The sequence below is a fragment of the Panthera uncia genome, assembly GCF_023721935.1.
Source record: "Panthera uncia isolate 11264 chromosome A1 unlocalized genomic scaffold, Puncia_PCG_1.0 HiC_scaffold_17, whole genome shotgun sequence".
Lineage (NCBI taxonomy): Eukaryota > Metazoa > Chordata > Mammalia > Carnivora > Felidae > Panthera > Panthera uncia.
The window spans coordinates 110758768-110776503 of NW_026057577.1; the positions used below are offsets into that span (position 1 = coordinate 110758768).

The following is a 17736-nucleotide window of genomic DNA, read 5'->3' on the forward strand; positions in this document are numbered from 1 at the left end:
GCGAATCAAAGGGGGAAACCCGTCGGGGGCGGGGGGTTCAAAAGGAGACAAATTGCTGCCCCAAGCGGGAGGTGGACGGGCCGAGGCCTGGAGGGGGCGGGGGCGCGGAGGACGCGTCCCGGGCGAGCGTCGAGGCATCGCTAGGTGTGGGGCTCCTGCGGGGCCGACGGCCTGGCGGCCCGAACACTTCCTTCTCCCTGGGCCGCGTGGACCGCCCGTGACCCCATCTTACAGGTGGAGAAAAGGGATCCGAGGGGCCGGCGGGGGGAACCCCAGGCCAGCGTCACACAGCCACATCGGGCCTGTGGCGCACTCCGCAGTGAACAGCCTGAGGTGAGGGGGCAACCTGACTTCAAACAGGGTTCCCTCTGTAAGGTAGCGGGTCCTTAATGTTGGGGGGGGGAGGGGTCACGACCCCTCTGAGCCTCCGAAGCAAGCTGTGGAGGTTTTTCCGGGAAAATGCACATATGCACATACAGGAGTCTGCATACAATCGGGGAGTTTTCCTGAGTTGACTCTCCAGAGAAAGTTCTTAAAGAGGAGCATCTTTAAGAGGACATTCTGGGGAATTTTTCACAATTCTCTCAGCAGGCGCTTCCCTCCCCCGCCCCCTTTATTTTACTAAGAAGTTTCAAACATACACACAAGTGGAATTTGTAATGAGCCACTATATCCCCATCACTCAGCTTCAACCATTATCAAGTTTTTGTAAGTTATTTTATCGACTCCCCTCTTTTTGCCAGAGTATTTTAAAAACATACTTCAAACACCGTGTCATTTCACCCCTACATACTTCCGCATGCATCTCTAAAACGCATGGACACTTTCTTACATAATATGCCATTAGACACATCTAACAAAATTAACACAAATTCTTGAGTCTTATCTAACACTCAGTCTGGATGCAAAATTCTCCAGTTGATTTTTTTAACAGTTGGCCTGTGTGATCAAGGTCTAAAAGCTTTGGTTCACTTATAGAGCTGGGGCCCATTGGTATTTTAAACGCTTCATGCGTGTCCCTCCCCCTATTAAAGAAAGACTGGTAAACATTTCACAGCTACCCAAGAGGGAGTGTGTAAAACAGCTGAGGAGCCCGGAACGGGCAGCAAGGCTGAGAGATTTGGGGAAGGATTCATGAAGGACAAGGCCCTGGGTCAGGAAGTCTTGGGGAGATGGGTTCCCTTTCCACGGGGGGTGGGGTTCGGTGCCAACGAGCTGCACAGAAGCCCCCGACGGTGTTTGATCCTCCAACATTTCCTGGGGACACCCTACCTGTGCAGAGACGTGTGGCCCCCAAAAGGTGGACAGAATCAGGGTCTTATCAACCTGTCCCTCCCTTGGGTCACTGCATTAGTTTGCCAGGGCAGGTCAGCATCATTTCAAGGCTAGATCCAGACAGATGTCAGGATCTGAATATAATTTACAGGGTCCAGTGCAAAATGACAACGTGAGGTCCCTTGTTCAAAAATTATTCAGAATTGCAAGATGGCGACAGAGAGGATTTAACCACCCATGGGGCCCTTCTAAACACTGGGCCTTGGGTGACTGTACAGGTGACCCACCCAATGAAGCTGGCGCTGGTCAGAATCTTGTCCATCTGGGGTTCCAATGGGTACTATAACAGAATCGGGGACAGGAAGCACGGAGGTCCCCTTCCTGATCAGAGGAACTTTCCATTGTGCAGGTGGCAGCAGTGAGGCCCAGCAAGGAAAGGGGCCATGCCCAAGTTTATGCAACAAAATGAAAGCTGGTGGGGAAAGGGAGCTGCCTGTCATTGACATGGAATGAGCCCATGGTTGCCTCTGCCGGAAAGGTTCCCTTTCCCAGGTCAGGAAGGGGGCGTGTTGGTGAAAGTCTGACTGTTTCAAGCGGTCAGTAAAAAATTGACAAGTATACAAAGAAGGGAGAAGAGGCCCAAAAAGACAGGGTTCTCCTCTCTGAGTTGACAAAACCGGGATTGCTCAGCAGGAGGAGAAAATCTGGAATGGGACTTGAGGTTCTGAGTTTGGGGAGCCGTGCAGGACAGACCTGGGACCTGAGAGAGAAAGCTGTAGGCATAGACAGACATAGGTTTCAACCCATCCATAATAGAGTGCCCTCTGAAGGGCCATCCATTAGGAAATGGGCTGTCAGGAAATAGAGAGTGAGCTCATTATCACAGGAGGTATGCAAGTGACTGCTGGAGGTCTCTGGTCACAGATGCTGCAGAAAGCATGCCTATCCTGGGGGATAGGAAGGTTGGTACTTTCTGGGTGCCCTCTAATTCCAACAATATGCTAAATCAGAGCTCGGGAATAGATACAGGAATTCATTTGCTCGTGTGTTCATTCATTTGACAAATATGTATTATGGTAGTGAGGCCCTGCCCTTGGGGTTTATAGTCTAGTTGGGGGTGGGGGGGGGGTGGGAAGAAGCATGTATGAATCAAATAATCACAGATAAAGGTGAAATTACATCTTGGTAAGAGCAGGGGGGAAGCCGGGCAGGGGTCCAGAAATGACGAAGACGGTGCCTAGGACTTGGGCAGTGGCTGAGAGATGAGGGCCTTTTGGGCAGAGTGGGGCCTATTTCCTGATCCGGGAGAGATCAAGACCAGGGAGCCCTGAGGCCTGGGGGAGTCATCCCACCGGCTTCATGATCCCCTCAGGGTTGTCCTCTCCCAGGGTGGAGGCTGGGGTAGGCCTCCTACTCCACAGACACATCCTGGGGGTAGGCCTCTGTTTCCACCTTTCCCTGGGCCTGCTCTTTCCTGAACCCTGGGTGTTGGGAAGGGCGGGGCAAAGCAGGCTGGCCCCATTTCCTGGATGAGGAAGCACAGAGAGGTCCAGGTATCTAGGCAAGGTCACACAGGCACGGGGCTGGGCCCGGAAGCTGGGTCTCCGGACCCCACTGGCCTTTCTCGCTGCCCACCCAGAGTGCCCGAGGGGTCCTCGGCCCAGCCCTGCTGATCCTCCAAGCACCACCCCCTCCAATAGAGTAGGAGAGCAGGGACAACATAGCCTTCGCTGCATGCTGACCATGGTAGACCCTTACAGAGCCAACGCGCTCCTTCACTCAGTGTCAGGCAGGAGGCCAAGTCATTTGCATGTATTATTTCAGGTAGGGTGAGGCAGGGTCTTGTTACCCCCACCTTGCAGATGAAGCAGCTGGAGCTCAGAGAAGTGAAGTCGCTCCCCGGAGGCCACATAGCAGGTCGGTGGCCTCTCTGGAAGTTTTTCTTTCCTCTCCAGCCTGGGAAGGTCGTGCGCTGTGTGCGTCTCTCTCTTAAACCCCGGGGTTTTGCTTATACAAATATCTGCTTCCTCTTCCTCCTCTGGCTCATGCAAAAAAGCCTCAGTTCTCCCGTTACCCTCACCTTTAGATGGACCCCTCCAACCAGAGACCCGAGACCAGCCCTGATGTGAATCCTGCTTCCCCCTCCTGAGAACACTGTAACCTTGTTCAAAAGTCCCAGGCGGGGAATCTGAAATGGCAGGTCCCGCCCCACCTTAGCCTCCGACTCGCCATGTGACCTTGAGCACCTGCCTCCCTGGGCCTCAGTGTCCCCATCTGCCCACTGGGAACTGGTTGTCTCAGACGGTGGTCCAGCACGGTACTGTGACTGTGCGGAGAAGCCCCCGTCCACCGCGTCACAGCCTCTTCCTCTGATAGCCCCTTATCTCTGGGAGCAGCTGTTTATTGGACCCTTCCTTGCCTCTGGCTCCCCGTGGCCCCTCTTCCCTCTGGGCTACTCTCACATACCTGACCACAGCCTCCAGGGGTGGGGCGCAGAGACATGGCCTCATAAAGATCTTGGTGATAACTCGGTTTCTAAACAGGTTTATGGCCTTGGAAGAGGAAAGGTTCTGGGCTGAGCTTTCGTTTGGAAGTGGATTGCTTAAGAGAGGCTGGTGGGCTGGCTTTCGACTTACCCAGACTGCAGCCCAAGGGCCTTGACTCACTCTGTGACCTTAGGTGAGGAGCTCTCTCTGAGCTATTTCTTTCTTTCTTTTTTAAATGTTTACTTTATTTTTGAGAGAGAGAGAGAGAGACAGAGAGAGAGAGAGAGACAGAGAGCAAGCAGGGGAGGGGCAGAGAGAGAGGGAGACAGAGAACCCGAAGCAGGCTCTGTGCTGACAGCAGAGAGCCTGCTGCGGGGCTTGAACCTCAGATCATGACCTGAGCAGAAGCTGGACGCTGAACCAACCGAGCCACCCAGCCTGAGCTATTTCTGAGGTGAAAGCAGGGATGGCCGTTCCTGCCCTGCCCACCTCCAGGGGGCAGATGTGAGGCTCACGGGTGGGTGCTGGGGCTCCTGCGACACGTCTTTTCCTTCTGCACCCCTCTCCCCACCTCCCCCTCCCGCACCTTTCCTCTCGTCCTCCAGAGGCTGGGGCGTCACCTGCTGGCACTGCGGGGTACTACCGGAAGGCTCACAGGCTGCCTGGTCTCCAACTTGACCTCCCTGCCAGACTCCCTGATTCTCCTCCTGCTCCCTGTGGGGAAGGAAGGCAGCCCTCCAGTACATCGCCACTTAGGGAGCAGAAAGGATGCTAGAACCTAAGGCCTAGGGGCAGCGCATCGGACCCTTTGTTCAAAGGAGATACAGCAGCCAGGGAAGGAAAGGAAGGTCACTCCGTGAGTCAGTGGTTAAGCATGGACTGGGGCCCACAAGTCCTAACTCCCTATAGGGTGCATTCCCACAGTCTCTATTTACGATCCAGTGCCGGAGGGAGGGCAGCCAGTCCATAGTCAACTCCAACAGCCTCCATACTAGCCCCCTGCTGTCGCCTTTGTTAGCTCATCCTTCACAGTGCACTACAGTGACCTGATCTTATCAGTCCCTGTTTAAAATCGTGCACTGGCCCTCCTGGCCTCAAGACAAAACCCACAAGACCCTGAGGCCTGGCCGCTGGCTTCCTCTCCAGGCTCTACCCCGCCATGTCCCCTCTGTGTCTCAACCATTCTTTTCTTTCTGTTCAAACACACCAAGTTCTTTTTGGCTTCCAAGTTTTTGCATATGCTGTTCCCTCTACCTAGAACACTGTTCCCACTCTTGTGGTGTGTGTGGCCTCTTAACCTCAGGCTTCAGTTGAAGTATTTCTTTCCCAGAGAAGCCTTAATCTGCCTAGACAAAAGCCCCCACCCTTATTCTTCATCTTTTTCATCACACTGATCACAATATGATATCACTGATTTGTGGTTTCCTTGGTGTTTGCTTGTGAGCCCTATGAGGGTGGGGCCCATAGTAGGTGCTCAATTAATTTCTACTGTATGGATAAATGGTAAGAGGGACAGCAGAGCCTGGGGGTCAGACTCTGCCCGGTTCTTGCTATGTGCCCTCCTACAGGTTTCGGCCTTCTCTGGGACCCAGTGTGTCCAGTGAGGGGGACATATGTGTCCTCTGAGGGCCCTGTTGTTCTGACGATCCTCGAACCATCTGTGTGCACCAGGGCACACTCTTGATTTCTGGGGCACTGAGACTGAGGTCAGCTGGAGCCTGGGAGAGGCCGAGCGAGGTAGGCAGGGTCCCAAAGCCCTATCTCCAGGGACCCTGTCAGGCTTTGGTGGCTATAGTCTGGCCCAGTGAGGGCAGCACACAGTGTATTGAGTCCTTTAAGTGCATCACAGATTGCGACAGTCTTTCAAATCATTCCCGAGGAATCTAGGGTGGGAGTGTGGCCCAAAGTCCCCCCCTTGGTTCTTCTGCCCAACCAGCCAGCCACTATGTCGAGTGTCCAGGAGGGGAAGAGGCCTTTCCCAATGTACCCCGATTCTGGCTCCCCAGCTGCAGGTACCAGGATCTACCTGCTCAGTGCATGCAGAGTGGAAGGACACCAAGCTGGGGGTCAGGAGTCCCGCGTTCCAGGACCTTTCTCTCTCAGCTAACCTCGGGCAAGTCTTCTCCACTCTCTGGACCTCGGTGTCCATGCCTGTACTATGGATGCACTCTTAGGACACTTCAGGCCCTGACATCCAAGATGACTGTGCCGATGCCTGTGCTGTGTGTGCTGCTTCCTCACCCCGGGCCTGGGGAGCCTGGGAGGGGGGCAGCACTGGGAGCGTGGGAGAGCCAGATGCGGTGGCTGCTGGCCCTGCCTGAGTGAGTGCTGAGCTGGCCTACTGGGAATTCTCCCACTCAGGCGCCCTTTCCGGGCCCCTCCTCCCCCTGCCCCACTGAGAGCTGTGGCTTCCGGCTCTGACAAGCGTGGATGGGGGTCTGGGGAGGGGGGTTCAGTTCAGCCTGGTTCCCTCCTTCAGGGAAGAGCTTGGGCCTGAATCTAGACAAAAAGCATCCCTTCCCGTCCTGGTCTTATGCATTACAAAGCCTTGCTCAGTCAACTTTCCAGCCCTGGCCTCAGTCATCTGGGCTGTAAAATGAGCATTTGGATGGGCTGCCCTGCGGCCCTGGTGATGGACTTCTGCGACGGCGGCTCCCGGAGGAGACGCCGGAGAATCGTTACCTTTAGTGGGGCTTTCTCGCTCTGCTCTAGTCCTTGCATAGACACCTGGTGCGGCACTCATGCAGGCCCCTCAACGACTCTGCGAGGTAGGCACATGTATCCCCATTTTACAGCCGAAAACACTGAGGCTCAGAGAGCTTGGGTAATTTAATTTGCCCAGGGTCACACAGCTAGCAAGTGGTAGAGCTGGGTTGGACCTTCCAGTGTCAGAGCTCAGGCTCTTAATCCTTGAGCGTGACCCTGTGCAGTGGAGGGGGGAGAAGTGCTGAGCCCCAGACCCAGAGCTTCCTTCTCCCTCTGTATCCTGCTCACTTCACCTGAGGCAGGATTCCCCTCACTCCATGCTCTGCCTGCCCACTGTGGGCCCAGCCTTTCCACATCAGCGTTGTCCCAGGCTAGACGGGGCTCCCAGCATCTGGGCAGCTGGGAGACTATTCATGGCCGGTCCTGTCCCTGGTGGGGCCGGGGGGCTGTGCTGACTACCCCAGCTTGAAAGTGCTACACCGCTCAAAGGTACTGCCCACTGCCCACCCCTTCAGAGCACACAGGGGAAACTGAGGCCCAGAGAAGGACCGGCTCGGCTCAGGAGCACACAGTGATGGGCTGCAGCTGGAACGAGGGAAACTCAATATTTCCTTAACACTTCCAGACGCTGTACTGAGTCCTTTAAGTGCATTACAAATTGCAACAGTCTTTCAAATCATTCCTCAAATGAGCTCTATTTGCCAGAGGAAGAAACTGAGGCTCAGGAGTTTAAACAACTGGCTCAAGATTGCACAGCTGGGAATTGCAGAAGCTGAGGTCTGAACCCAGTTCTGTCTCTGGCTCTAGAGCCTGCCCTGTCAATCATGACTCTTCTGCCTCAATGGTCCAGCCCTTGGGGAGTGCCCTGTGGTGTTCCGTGTGGCTCTGGTCCCCCAGCCCCATCTCAGCTGAGAGGAGGCACAGCAGCCCTGGTGCCTGCCAAGGGTTAATGGTGGTAGGGGCTAAATGATTCCAGATGGGCCAGCCGGACGGCTGGGCTGGCCGGAAACCGGCCGCCGCCAGCTTCCCGGGGGAGCCACCACCAGCCACCCCCTCCCCTCTGTGTTGCATCTCTGGCCCCCAGCTGTCCCCTTGCTCTGAGGCCCACCAGCCTCCTCTCCCTAGCCAGAGTCCAACCTAAGACACTTGTAAACAGAGCATCCCAACCGCCTTCCAGCACAAGGAGTTCAACCCCGTTATGTACAAATGGGGAAACTGAGGCTCAGAGAGGCAAAGGTATCTCTCCAAGGCCACAAATCAAGTCCATATCTGGGTCTCCTCATTCCCGGACTTGTTGGGGGGGGGGCGGAATTAGGGGTTGAAATGCCTCTTTGCTCCCCGAACCCCACCCCCCCAAATCTGTCTGGTCCCAGCAGAGAAGCCAAGGCTTTGGAGGTGAGTGGCCAAGTCAAATGCTCAGAGTTGTAAGGACTCGTAGGGTCTCCAGGCATAAGAAATCCCAGTGTAGGCCTGACCCTGTGGTCTTTGGAGTCCCCCTCTCATCCCCTAGGGCCTCAGTGCTATCAAGCTAGGCCAGGCCCCTCTCTTCGGAGTCTCTCACGGCCTGCACACTATGGCTTAGGACTCATCTGAGAACTCTTCTCCCTCTGTGCGGCCCAGCCCAGATGCTCAGATGTTGGGCAATCTCCACTTAGATAAGACCAAGAAATGACCTCAAGATATGCTATTGTGGTTGGCATGAAATCCCAGCTTGGGCAAACACTCCTGCCCCATGAAGAGAGGACCCCAGAAGAAGGGGGTAGACAGAGGTGCGGAAAGTAGGAAGGAAGGAGCCCCGGGCAGAGTCAGACTCTACCTGTGTGACCCGACCCGGGACACCTTTCTTTTCCCCTTTTGGGACTTAGTTTCCCCAATGTATATAGTGTTGGGGCAGAGGATGACTCAACTAAACTCCCTAAACTCTTTAATTTTTATTTTTTTAACTTTTAAGCAATTTTTATGTATTTATTTTGAGAGAGAGAGAGCAAGTGAGCAGGGGAGGAGGGGCAGAGAGAGGAGGAGAGAGAATCCCAAGCAGGCTCCGTGATGACACATGTGGGGCTGGAGTCCACGAACCACGAGATCATGACCTGAGCTGAAATCAAGAGTTGGACGCTCAACTGACTAAGCCACCCAGTTGCCCCCCCTAAAGCCCTTTAAAATGATGTCCTCGGGCATCTAAGAGCCAGGAGTCTGTGACTAGAGACGTCTTGTGGTCTGAGGAAATGAGGGTGGACTAAGTAGGGGGAGCCAGAGATCCAGAGATCCACCCAGGTTTTGGAGGGGCCTTGGCAGACCCTAGTAGGGAAGGGAGGGCAAGAAGCTGGACATGGAACATGAGCAGGTACTCGAAAATACCTGTTGACTGCATGAGAGGCAGGGAAAGGGATAACAGAGGAAGGAGGCAGGATGGGAGGCCCAGTCTGCACTGCGGTGTGGGTCTTCCATTGGGGTCAGATTGCCCGTGTCTGTTTCACCATGTAACCCAGGAGGCCTGATTCCGCCCCAGTTCTGCCATTGCTGTGTGAGCTCAGGAAGCTCATTTCACTTCTCCGGACTTCCATTTCATCGTCTATAAGGTGGAGAAATAATCCTTTCCTGGTACTCCAGGGGCTGCGAGATGACAAGAAGTGATACGTTTGGAACTCTGAGCTGTACTGGGGGACGCTGGGCAGGTCTCTTTGCCTCTGCACCAATTCACACTTGGGTCTTGGGTTTCTTCTTCTGAAAAGTGACTGATCGTAAAAAGCCTCAGTTAGCTACCCCTCTAAATGCGCTCTCAGCGCCCTTGCCCTTCTTTGGGGTACCTGCCTGTACATCCCTGTCTCTCCCACTAGCCTGGGCCACCCCGAAGTCAGAGACTGTGTCTTACTCACTACTGCATTCCCAGCACCCAGCATGGTATCTGGCACATAGTTGGTGCTCAACTTGCTTTTTTTAAAAAATATATTTATTTATTTTGGGGAGAGCACAAGTAGGGGAGTGCCACAGAGAGGGGGACAGAGGATCCGAAGTGTGCTCTGTGCGCTGACAGGCTGACATCAGCGAGCCCGATATGGGGCTCGAACTCCCCAACCGGGAGATCATGACCTGAGCCGAAGTCGAAGCGGGATACTCAACCCACTGAGCCACCCAGGTGCCCCGTCAACACGCCTTTTCAATAAATGGATGTTGACTGAATCAATCATGTAACTTATCGGAGTTGCCTTTATAGATGGGGAAACTGAGGCACGGAGGGAGGACTCGGTCCCAGGTACCACGGCAAGGCATCAGGCAAGTGGGACCAGGCCACTTTTTAATAAAAGTGACTCAGCGGTTGGCGTGGGCTGCGGAATTTCTAAACATCCCCTCACATCCTGAGAGAGCAGGCGACGGAGGGAGCAAGCAGAGGGAAACGAGGAAGAAAAACAAGAAACTTGGGGGAAAAGAAAGAGAGGGGGAAGAAACTGAAATTGAAAACAGACACACGCGTCCACCTTCCCCGCCCCCTCGCCCCCCTTCTCCGAGCTGAGCCAATCAGAGGCGGCCCTTCAGCCTTTCCCCCAAAGTGGGGGAGGGGCAGGGAAGCCCACAGTAGTGTGAGCTCCTGGGGCTGCCAGCGCCCGCAGTCCCTGCCCATCCCGTCTGGGACGCAGGATCCCTCTGTGAACAAGTTGGAGGCAGAGAGAAGGAGGACGGCAAGGAGAGAGCTGGCCACCCTCTGACCAGCGGCTGTGCCCCGCAACACCGACGGCCAGACCCAGGGCGGCCCCTCCTGGCAACCCTGCTCCTCCCGCAGGATGCTTTGGGATTGAGGCCACTCCTCATCCCTGCAGCCCCCTACTCCCCTCCGTTCTCCTGAGGCTCCCAGAGACTGCAGCTGTCCTCCCTGCTCTCCTACCCAGCGCTTGCCCCATTTGGGGTCCAGCAAAGTCTCTCTGTTAATGAGAGGCCAGTGAGGAGGACTTCCTGGAGGGGGTGACAGCCCAAAGCTCAGGACTGTGCCCACACCCGCAGGCATCAGCAGCAAGGTAAGTGCTGGGAGAAGGGGGGATTCCCAACCCCTTGTCCTGTCCCCTTGCGCCAGCCTGTGCCTTCTTGGGTAGGTCAAAAAATGGAAAATATTTTTAACAAAACCAGATGGGAGGAGGCCGGGAGGCTGTGGGCCACGTCAGGGCTGGAGGAGCTAGTTCTCTCCTCTCCTGCTCAGGCTGCTTCTGGGGTGGGCGGTCTCAGTCTCCATAGCCCTGCTGCCCCCTGCCTTCATCAAATGAACCCCAGAGGTTTCTGGGTGCCAACGGAGGGCCTCCAAAATGTAGCACTGCCTGACGGGGCTGGGGAGAGCTGGAAGGAGCTTGAGAGGGGCATTGGGAGGTGGCAAGCAGGGTACACGGATAGGGGACCTCAGAGCCATGGCCCCTGTCTCTGGGCCCAAGCCTTGTCCTTAAGAATCCATCTGGCTCCAGGCCAGCCGGCCGCCAGGCAACCTCTTCGGATTTAAATGGATTTGCAAATTTTCCAGATTCCTAAGATGTCCTTCCAAACCCCCAGTGGCTGGGAAAGTGCGAAGGCAAGGGGGCTGTGGCAAGGCTAGCGGTCACGCAGCTGGGGCTGTGGGGCTGGGGGTCTGGGACCGGCCGTCAGAAGTGGGGGCCCCTCTGTGAAGAAGGGGGTCAGTCGCTGGGCCCTTCCCTCTGGACTCAGGCAGCTGCTCAGGCCGCCTTGCTGTCTCCCTCTTTCCGGATGCTGCTTTCACTCCATCCTAAAACATGAATCTGATCACGATTCCTTCTTTGATTCTCCCCTATAGAAAGCCCCAACTCCTAATAGTAGCTGTCATTGACACTTAACTGCATGCCAGGACCGCGTGGAGAGCTTTATGAGCATGATCTCACGGAACTCACCAGCAGCTCCAGAGGCAGGGACGGATTTTATGTAGGTTGTACGTGTGAGGTTCACAGCAGCTACAAAACTGTATCACGCTGCTACTAAGTGGCAGAGCTCCGGGAGATAACAGGCTCCCTGCCTCATTTCTCCAAACCTGGGCTTTGTTGTCAGTCAGATCCCAGGGTTCTCAGGAGGAGTAAGCACAATCCTGCCTATGAGAATGCACTTCCTCATCCCCTCCATTTTCTTTCAAGGACCTTGCCTACTTCACCTCTTCCAGGCAGTCTTCCGAGGTTCTTCCAGTCTTCCAAGTGTTTGTCATGCCTTTTTGCCTTGTTGCTTGGCCTTCTCTTCCTGTTTGTGTTCTGTGTTCTGTCCCCAGCATCTGCCGGCGGTCAGTGGAACCGAGAAAACGTGCCGGGGAAGGGAGGAGGGGCTCCGCCGAATACCTCCTGTTCCCAAATGTGAGACCAGAACCAGGCCCCGGCCTTCCCTCCGGTGACCTTCCAGAGCATCATGTAGTTCCTCCAGACTGCATTTTTCTATGTCAGACAGGGAGGAGTGTCCCTGCCCGCCTCTGCAATCCCAGAGGGCACAGAGGCCTCTAGTGAGATATCTGAAGTCACACAGTCTTCCCCTGCCTCCATGCAAGACGCCCTAAACCCGCAGTGCTCCAGGATGAGGATCGTGTTGGTCACTGTCAAGGAGGGCTTGCCCTGTGCCAGGCCCAGAGCCTGGGACCTCACCTACCAGGTCTTGGGAATTGGTATTGTTGTTACCCCTATTTTGCAGACAAGGAAACCAAGGCCCAGAGAGGCTATGTGACTTTCCCAGTGTCACACAGTTAATAGAGTTGGTACTTCACCCGTGTCTGCTTGAAAGCAAAGACGTAACCCTTTGCTACCCGGGGAGCCCCAGGTCAGAAGGAAGACAGGCTCCATCCTCCCACATAGGCTGCTCCTGGCTCCGGCACCTTCTGCGGCGGTTAAGTTCAGCTTCAGGCCCCACCTGCTCCCAGGTCCGCCAGGAGCTTGGCCTGGCCCTAAGTGAGGAAGGAGACCATCTGGTCAGCACCTTCCCTTCAGGGGTGATCAGGCAGCCCTCCCTCCTCTGTGGGAAGAAAAGCTGAGACTTGTAATTGCCCACAGATGTGGGACAGCGGAAAGCACCGTAGATTCAGAGTCAGGAGACCTGGCGTTTGTCCTGGCCCAACTCAAGTCCACTGTGTGGCCAACTTCGGATCCCCATGTCCTTTTTCTGGGCTACATCCACATCTCGAAGGCAGTGGGCACCATGCGTAAACGACGTCAGGTTTGGGCATCAGATGACTGTGCATCAATCCCTAGTTGGCTCCTGGCTGGCCGGGTGACCCTGTGTCTGATTGGCCATCAGTCCCCTCCTCTGTGAGCAGCAGGGAGGTATGTAGGCCGTGTGAGTATAACATAGGTAAGGCGCTTGCACTTTACAGGGCTGGACCTAATGCCATTGGCTAAGAGAGGGTCGCTGCTCTCTCTGCCTCCTGCACAGGACTTGGCGGTGAAAGCCGTCTGCGATCCACAAAGGGCAATGCCCACAGAAGGGGTTTGGATACCGTGGGGATTCTAAAGGCCCAGTTCCATCTTCCAGGCACAGGCTGGTTCTGAGACCAGCTGCCTTCAGGACTGAAGGAGGGGACTTGTGCCTTGCTTGGGATGGGCTACTGAGTGTGGTGGGGAGGGCGGAAGGAATGAGAGGGTCCCCTAGACTTCCCTGAAATGCCCTTCATGCCCACCTTACTTCTTCATGCATGTTTCAGAACGCTGTAGGCAGTGGGCCCTTGGAATGGGGGGAGATCTTCCTCCATTGCCTTCCGTAAGCCTTCCTGCCCTTCCCACACCCCCCCTCCCCAGGGCAGAGTTCATAGCACCACTGGGAAATAGAGTGGGCAGGGTGATATAACAGGGACAGCGATTCCTGAGCGGTTCTGTTGTGCCTCCCATCCATTACTGTGAAGTTCACTGCTGGGTTCCTTGGGGCTTCGAACAGGCCCAGCATTCAGAAAGCACTTAATAAATATTTGCCAAACTAATATAATCATCACAGCAACCTCCAGGCGTGGATAGAAACCCTCTCTGTTTTATACGAGGAACTGCCCAGAGAGGTTAAGTCAGTTGCCCAACGTCCCACAGCTAGGAAGCCATAGAACTGGGATTTGCATCCGGGTGTTTGTGACTCCAGAGCGCAGGATGAGAGGCTGGGTGGGGCACGGGTCACCCCTGGGGATGCAGCACAAACTCCGAGAATGTGCCGCAGCTGTGGAGACCCCTCAGAGTTCCAGAGGTGGTCATCAGACCCTGGAACACATTCTGTGTGACCGCGGGTGAGTCAGTCCTTCTCTGGGCCTCAGTTTTCCCATCTGTGAGACCAGGAGGCTGAACAAGATGATCTCTGAGCTCCTTCCAGGCCCCAAACAATTCCAGGATTCCAAGCCACGCCAGCCCGGATTGGCAGCCACACAAGCTCTGTTGTGTACTCAGGCATCATGCATATTTAACTTCACAATGAAAGGGGTTTTTCTTACCCTTTCTCCATCCGTTACAGAAAGAGGTCAGGATCGATGACCACTAATGGAAAACTGTAACCTGCAATAAAGAGGGGGAACTTTCTATAGTTAGAGCAGCCTGTTAACGCACTTGGTCTCTCAGGGAGAGCTCTGAGGGTGTGTGCCTGCGGAGCCCGTTTTCCTGGGATACAGAGGAAGGAGGGTAGGGAGGTGTGCATGTTGGGGTGTGGATGTGTGGATGCTGTGACCCTTTAGGCCCCTTCCAGTGCTGATGTTTCGAATCTCATATGCTCTGATTTCAAGAGGAAGAAGGGCTTTGGCCCAGTGGTGGTTGGAGCAATGATGGGGTCCCGAGGCAAGGGAATGGTGTGGGGACCCACGCCCCACCTCTGGGTGGGCGTGGGTGTGGATCGACACAGTTGTTGCTTCGAGTGTGAGGGTCTTAAGGCGACTCTCACACTTAAGATCGAAATCTCCCAAGATTTCAGACTCAGAGCCCACAGGCAAAAGGGCTTCCTGAAGCCCCAGGCCCTTGCCCCAGGAACCCCCCTTCCCAGATGCTTTCTGGGGCACCCTGCCCCCAGCCTAGTGCAGGAGGCTGAAAATCAAAGTGTATTTTGCTTTAGCTGCATTAATGCCATCTGCCATCTCTTCTCCTTGCTTCAGATCAGAGCTATTTGATGTCTCAGGTGCCCCAAAACCTTTCATCTGCAGGAGGTACCAGCTTCTCCGCCCGATGATGGAGACGGTTGTACTTTAGGAAGTGGGGGCAGCAGGGCCAGGGAGTCCGTTCTTGAAGGTCAGAGATGAAAAGGACTCTGGGGGTTACCTGGTCCAACTTGCTTATTCTATGGGTGGGAAACTGAGGTCCAGAGAAGGGGAGGGATGTAGCTCAAGTTGTACAGATCATCCGTGATAGCACTGAACCCGGGACCACTGAGCTGGGCATGTGCTGTGGCTTCTCCATCCACGTCTGTCATCCAAGGCTCACTCAGCCCCAGTCCTCCCCGGTGTGAGGTCACAGGGCAGAGTTTGGGCTAAAGAGGAAGTGTCATTTCCATGAGGGGTGGGACCCCCCCCTCCCCCTCCCCCTCCCCCTCTCCCTCCCCCAGGGTAGTTTTGTGGACCGTGGAGCTTTGATCATATCACTTCTCCATTCTGGCCATAAATTCCTTTTATACACACGAAGGGGAGGCCGAGGGAGCAGCTCAGTGACCCCAGAAGCTCCATCCCGCTTTGCCCTTAGCCTCTGCCAGGCTTCTGTGGCTGTTTCAAATCCTTGTTGCTGCCCTGGTAGCCTTCCTTCTTGAGAAATAGAACTGAAAGACTGTGGCCTGCTAGCTTCTCCACTCCTGAGACTGAGCCGAAGTTGGGTGGGTGGGGGGATTCCAGGGTCAATGCACAGGGCAAGGCTCCGCTTTACAAACCTGTCACAGCCCTAGCTCAGGGCACCGGGCTTGAAGGGAAAGGCTCACATCTGACCCAGCAGACCGTGGGCTTCTCCCCTCTTACCTGTATTTGTGCCCTTATCGGTTCCCAGGCTGGGGCCTGTCTGCTGAATGGGTAGTGAAACAGTGATAGATAAATGCATGGAGAGATGAATAAAACAGACGGGCAGCTGGCTGGCTGGACAATTGGCCTCCCCTTTAGTCCAGGGAGCAGGGATGACCTCATGTGCATTCGCCATGGGCAGTCACAGAGGCCTCCATGCTTCGCAGGGGCCCCACACTTGAAATTGTTAATATTGTAACAAGGGGCCCCACAAATTATATAGCTGGCTCTGCCAGGGGGTTTAGGCAGGGTTTGAGATGGCTTCATGTCCGAAACTGGCGTCTCTGCCTCCACTGTCCCCATTCTAATCCACGCCCTCCCACTGATGCTAACCTGCTCCTGTCATTCCCATCTGAGGAGCCCCTCCTCCCACAGTGCTTGGAGTTGGGCTGTATTGCTGTCCAGCCAGCAGCCAGCCGCCCCCTTCCCCACTACCAATGCCCTGAAAGGTTGGCTTCCTCATGCCTGCAGGACAAAGCCTAAATCCTCACCCGGAACCCCCAAACTTTCCCAAAGTAACCTCTGCACTCCTTCCCTGCCCATCACCTACCTCTTTGCTAAAGAGCCCTGATTTCTGACCTAGAAGTTTTCTTCCTGCTATTTTCCCAGGTGCCCCGAGATCTCCCATTTCGCATGCAGAGCCACTGTGGAATGCCTTTCCCTGGCATCACCCACCAAAGAACCCCACTAAACCCTGGAGGCCGAGCTGGAGGCCACCTCCTTCCCACTGAAATAATCACATATTCATAATTGTTGCCATTTACTGAGCACCTATTATGTGACAGGTGCTTTTCGTCATCATCTTACCCCTCCCAGCAATGGAAAAGGAAGTCTCTTCTGTCATTTTCCGGGAGGCTGGGACTCAAGAAAGTGAAAGTCAGAGAGGTCACACAGTTACAAGGTGGTAGAGCCGGCCTGGAACTTGGACCTGGATTAAGTGGCTTCAGAATGGAACTGCTACACCTGGTCCGGCTGGGCTCCATGTGCTTTCCATGCCCTGGGTGGCATCAGGGTCTCCTTTTGCCCTCTCGCCAGCTGGTCCCATTAGCACCCAGGAGGGAAAGAGTCCACATCGATTGCCCGTCCCAGCTCCCCAGCTTAGCGAACCCCGAGGTGTTAGGGGACAGCTGAGGCTTGAAGACCAGAAGGGCTGACCCTACAAGGCCATTTGATCCCTTACGCTGTGTAGGCATCTATTAAGCATCTACTGTAAAGCCTAATTCTGAATTAGGAATTTGGAGGCTCAGGGCGCCTGGGTGGCTCAGTCAGTTAAGCGTCCGACTTCAGCTCAGGTCATGATCTCGTGGTTCGTGAGTTCGAGCCCCGTGTCAGTGCTGACAGCTTGGAGCCTAGAGCCTGCTTCAATTCTGTCTCTCTCTCTCTCTCTCTCTCTCTCTCTCTCTCTCTGTGTGTGTGTGTCTCTCTGCCCCTCCCCAACTCTCTCTCTCTCTCAAAAATAAACATTGGGGAAAAAAAACAAAAAGGAATCTAGAGGCCTCTGAAAAACTTATTAGGTGTGTTTCCTCATTTGTGGGGGAATCAAATGAAGGGATTAAGACAAAGGTACAGGAAGGAAGTGGTTGGCAGACAGGGGACAGGAGTCATTGCACTTGGGTTGTGGTCCTGGGTGGGCCTTGAAATCCCTGACTATGCTAGGAGACACCCCGCCCCCACCCTGGCTGAGCCTGCTGGCAATGCCAATCACAACAGCAGCTGCCCCTTCCTAAGGAGCCCTTCTGGAAGGGGCTTTCCTACCTTCTCATTTGTCACGTGCAATCCTTGGCTGACGAGCCTGGCCAGGGGGCCTGGGCGAGTGAGCGAGCGAGTGAGTGAGTGAGTTACTCTCCCGTGAGTGAAGCAGAACGAGGCCACTGACTGGCTGTGTGCCAGGCCCTGTTCTAAGCATTTTCCTTGTATGAACTCATTCAATGGCCTCCACAGCTCGGTGACGAGCCCCGACTTCCAGATGGGAACGCCGAGGCCCAGAGAAACGGACTAACAGTCTGGGGGAGAAGCGGGGTGCGGGACCGGAGGAAGGGGCGAGAGAGAGAGAGACAGACGCTGAGAAAGGGAGAGGGAAGTGAAATGTGGGAGTTTTCTCCCCTCTGGCTCTGCCGCCCCTGAGGGGAATCTCAATGCCCCACGTTGGCTCCAATTAATGGCAGGGTTGCTCTTCACTAGCTCCCTCGGCCTGCCTGTGGGCTTGGGCTCTGGGCTGGCGGGGGCAGGCCACGTGCTGGTGGGTCAGGACAAACGGCCTGAGGCCTGCCTGCCCCCTGCCCACTTGGCTCTGAAGACCCATTCTATTTG

General features: G+C 55.1%; 1 protein-coding gene across 1 annotated transcript in view; it reads left to right on the forward strand.

The window, feature by feature from the left end:
* Positions 1 to 9703: 9703 nt before the first annotated feature.
* PDGFRB (platelet derived growth factor receptor beta) overlaps positions 9704 to 17736 on the forward strand; it is a 37979-nt gene continuing 29946 nt past the window's right edge. The window contains exon 1 of the mRNA XM_049648021.1: positions 9704 to 10477. The gene's annotated coding sequence lies outside the window, so the exon portion shown is untranslated. The remainder of the gene's footprint in view (positions 10478 to 17736) is intronic.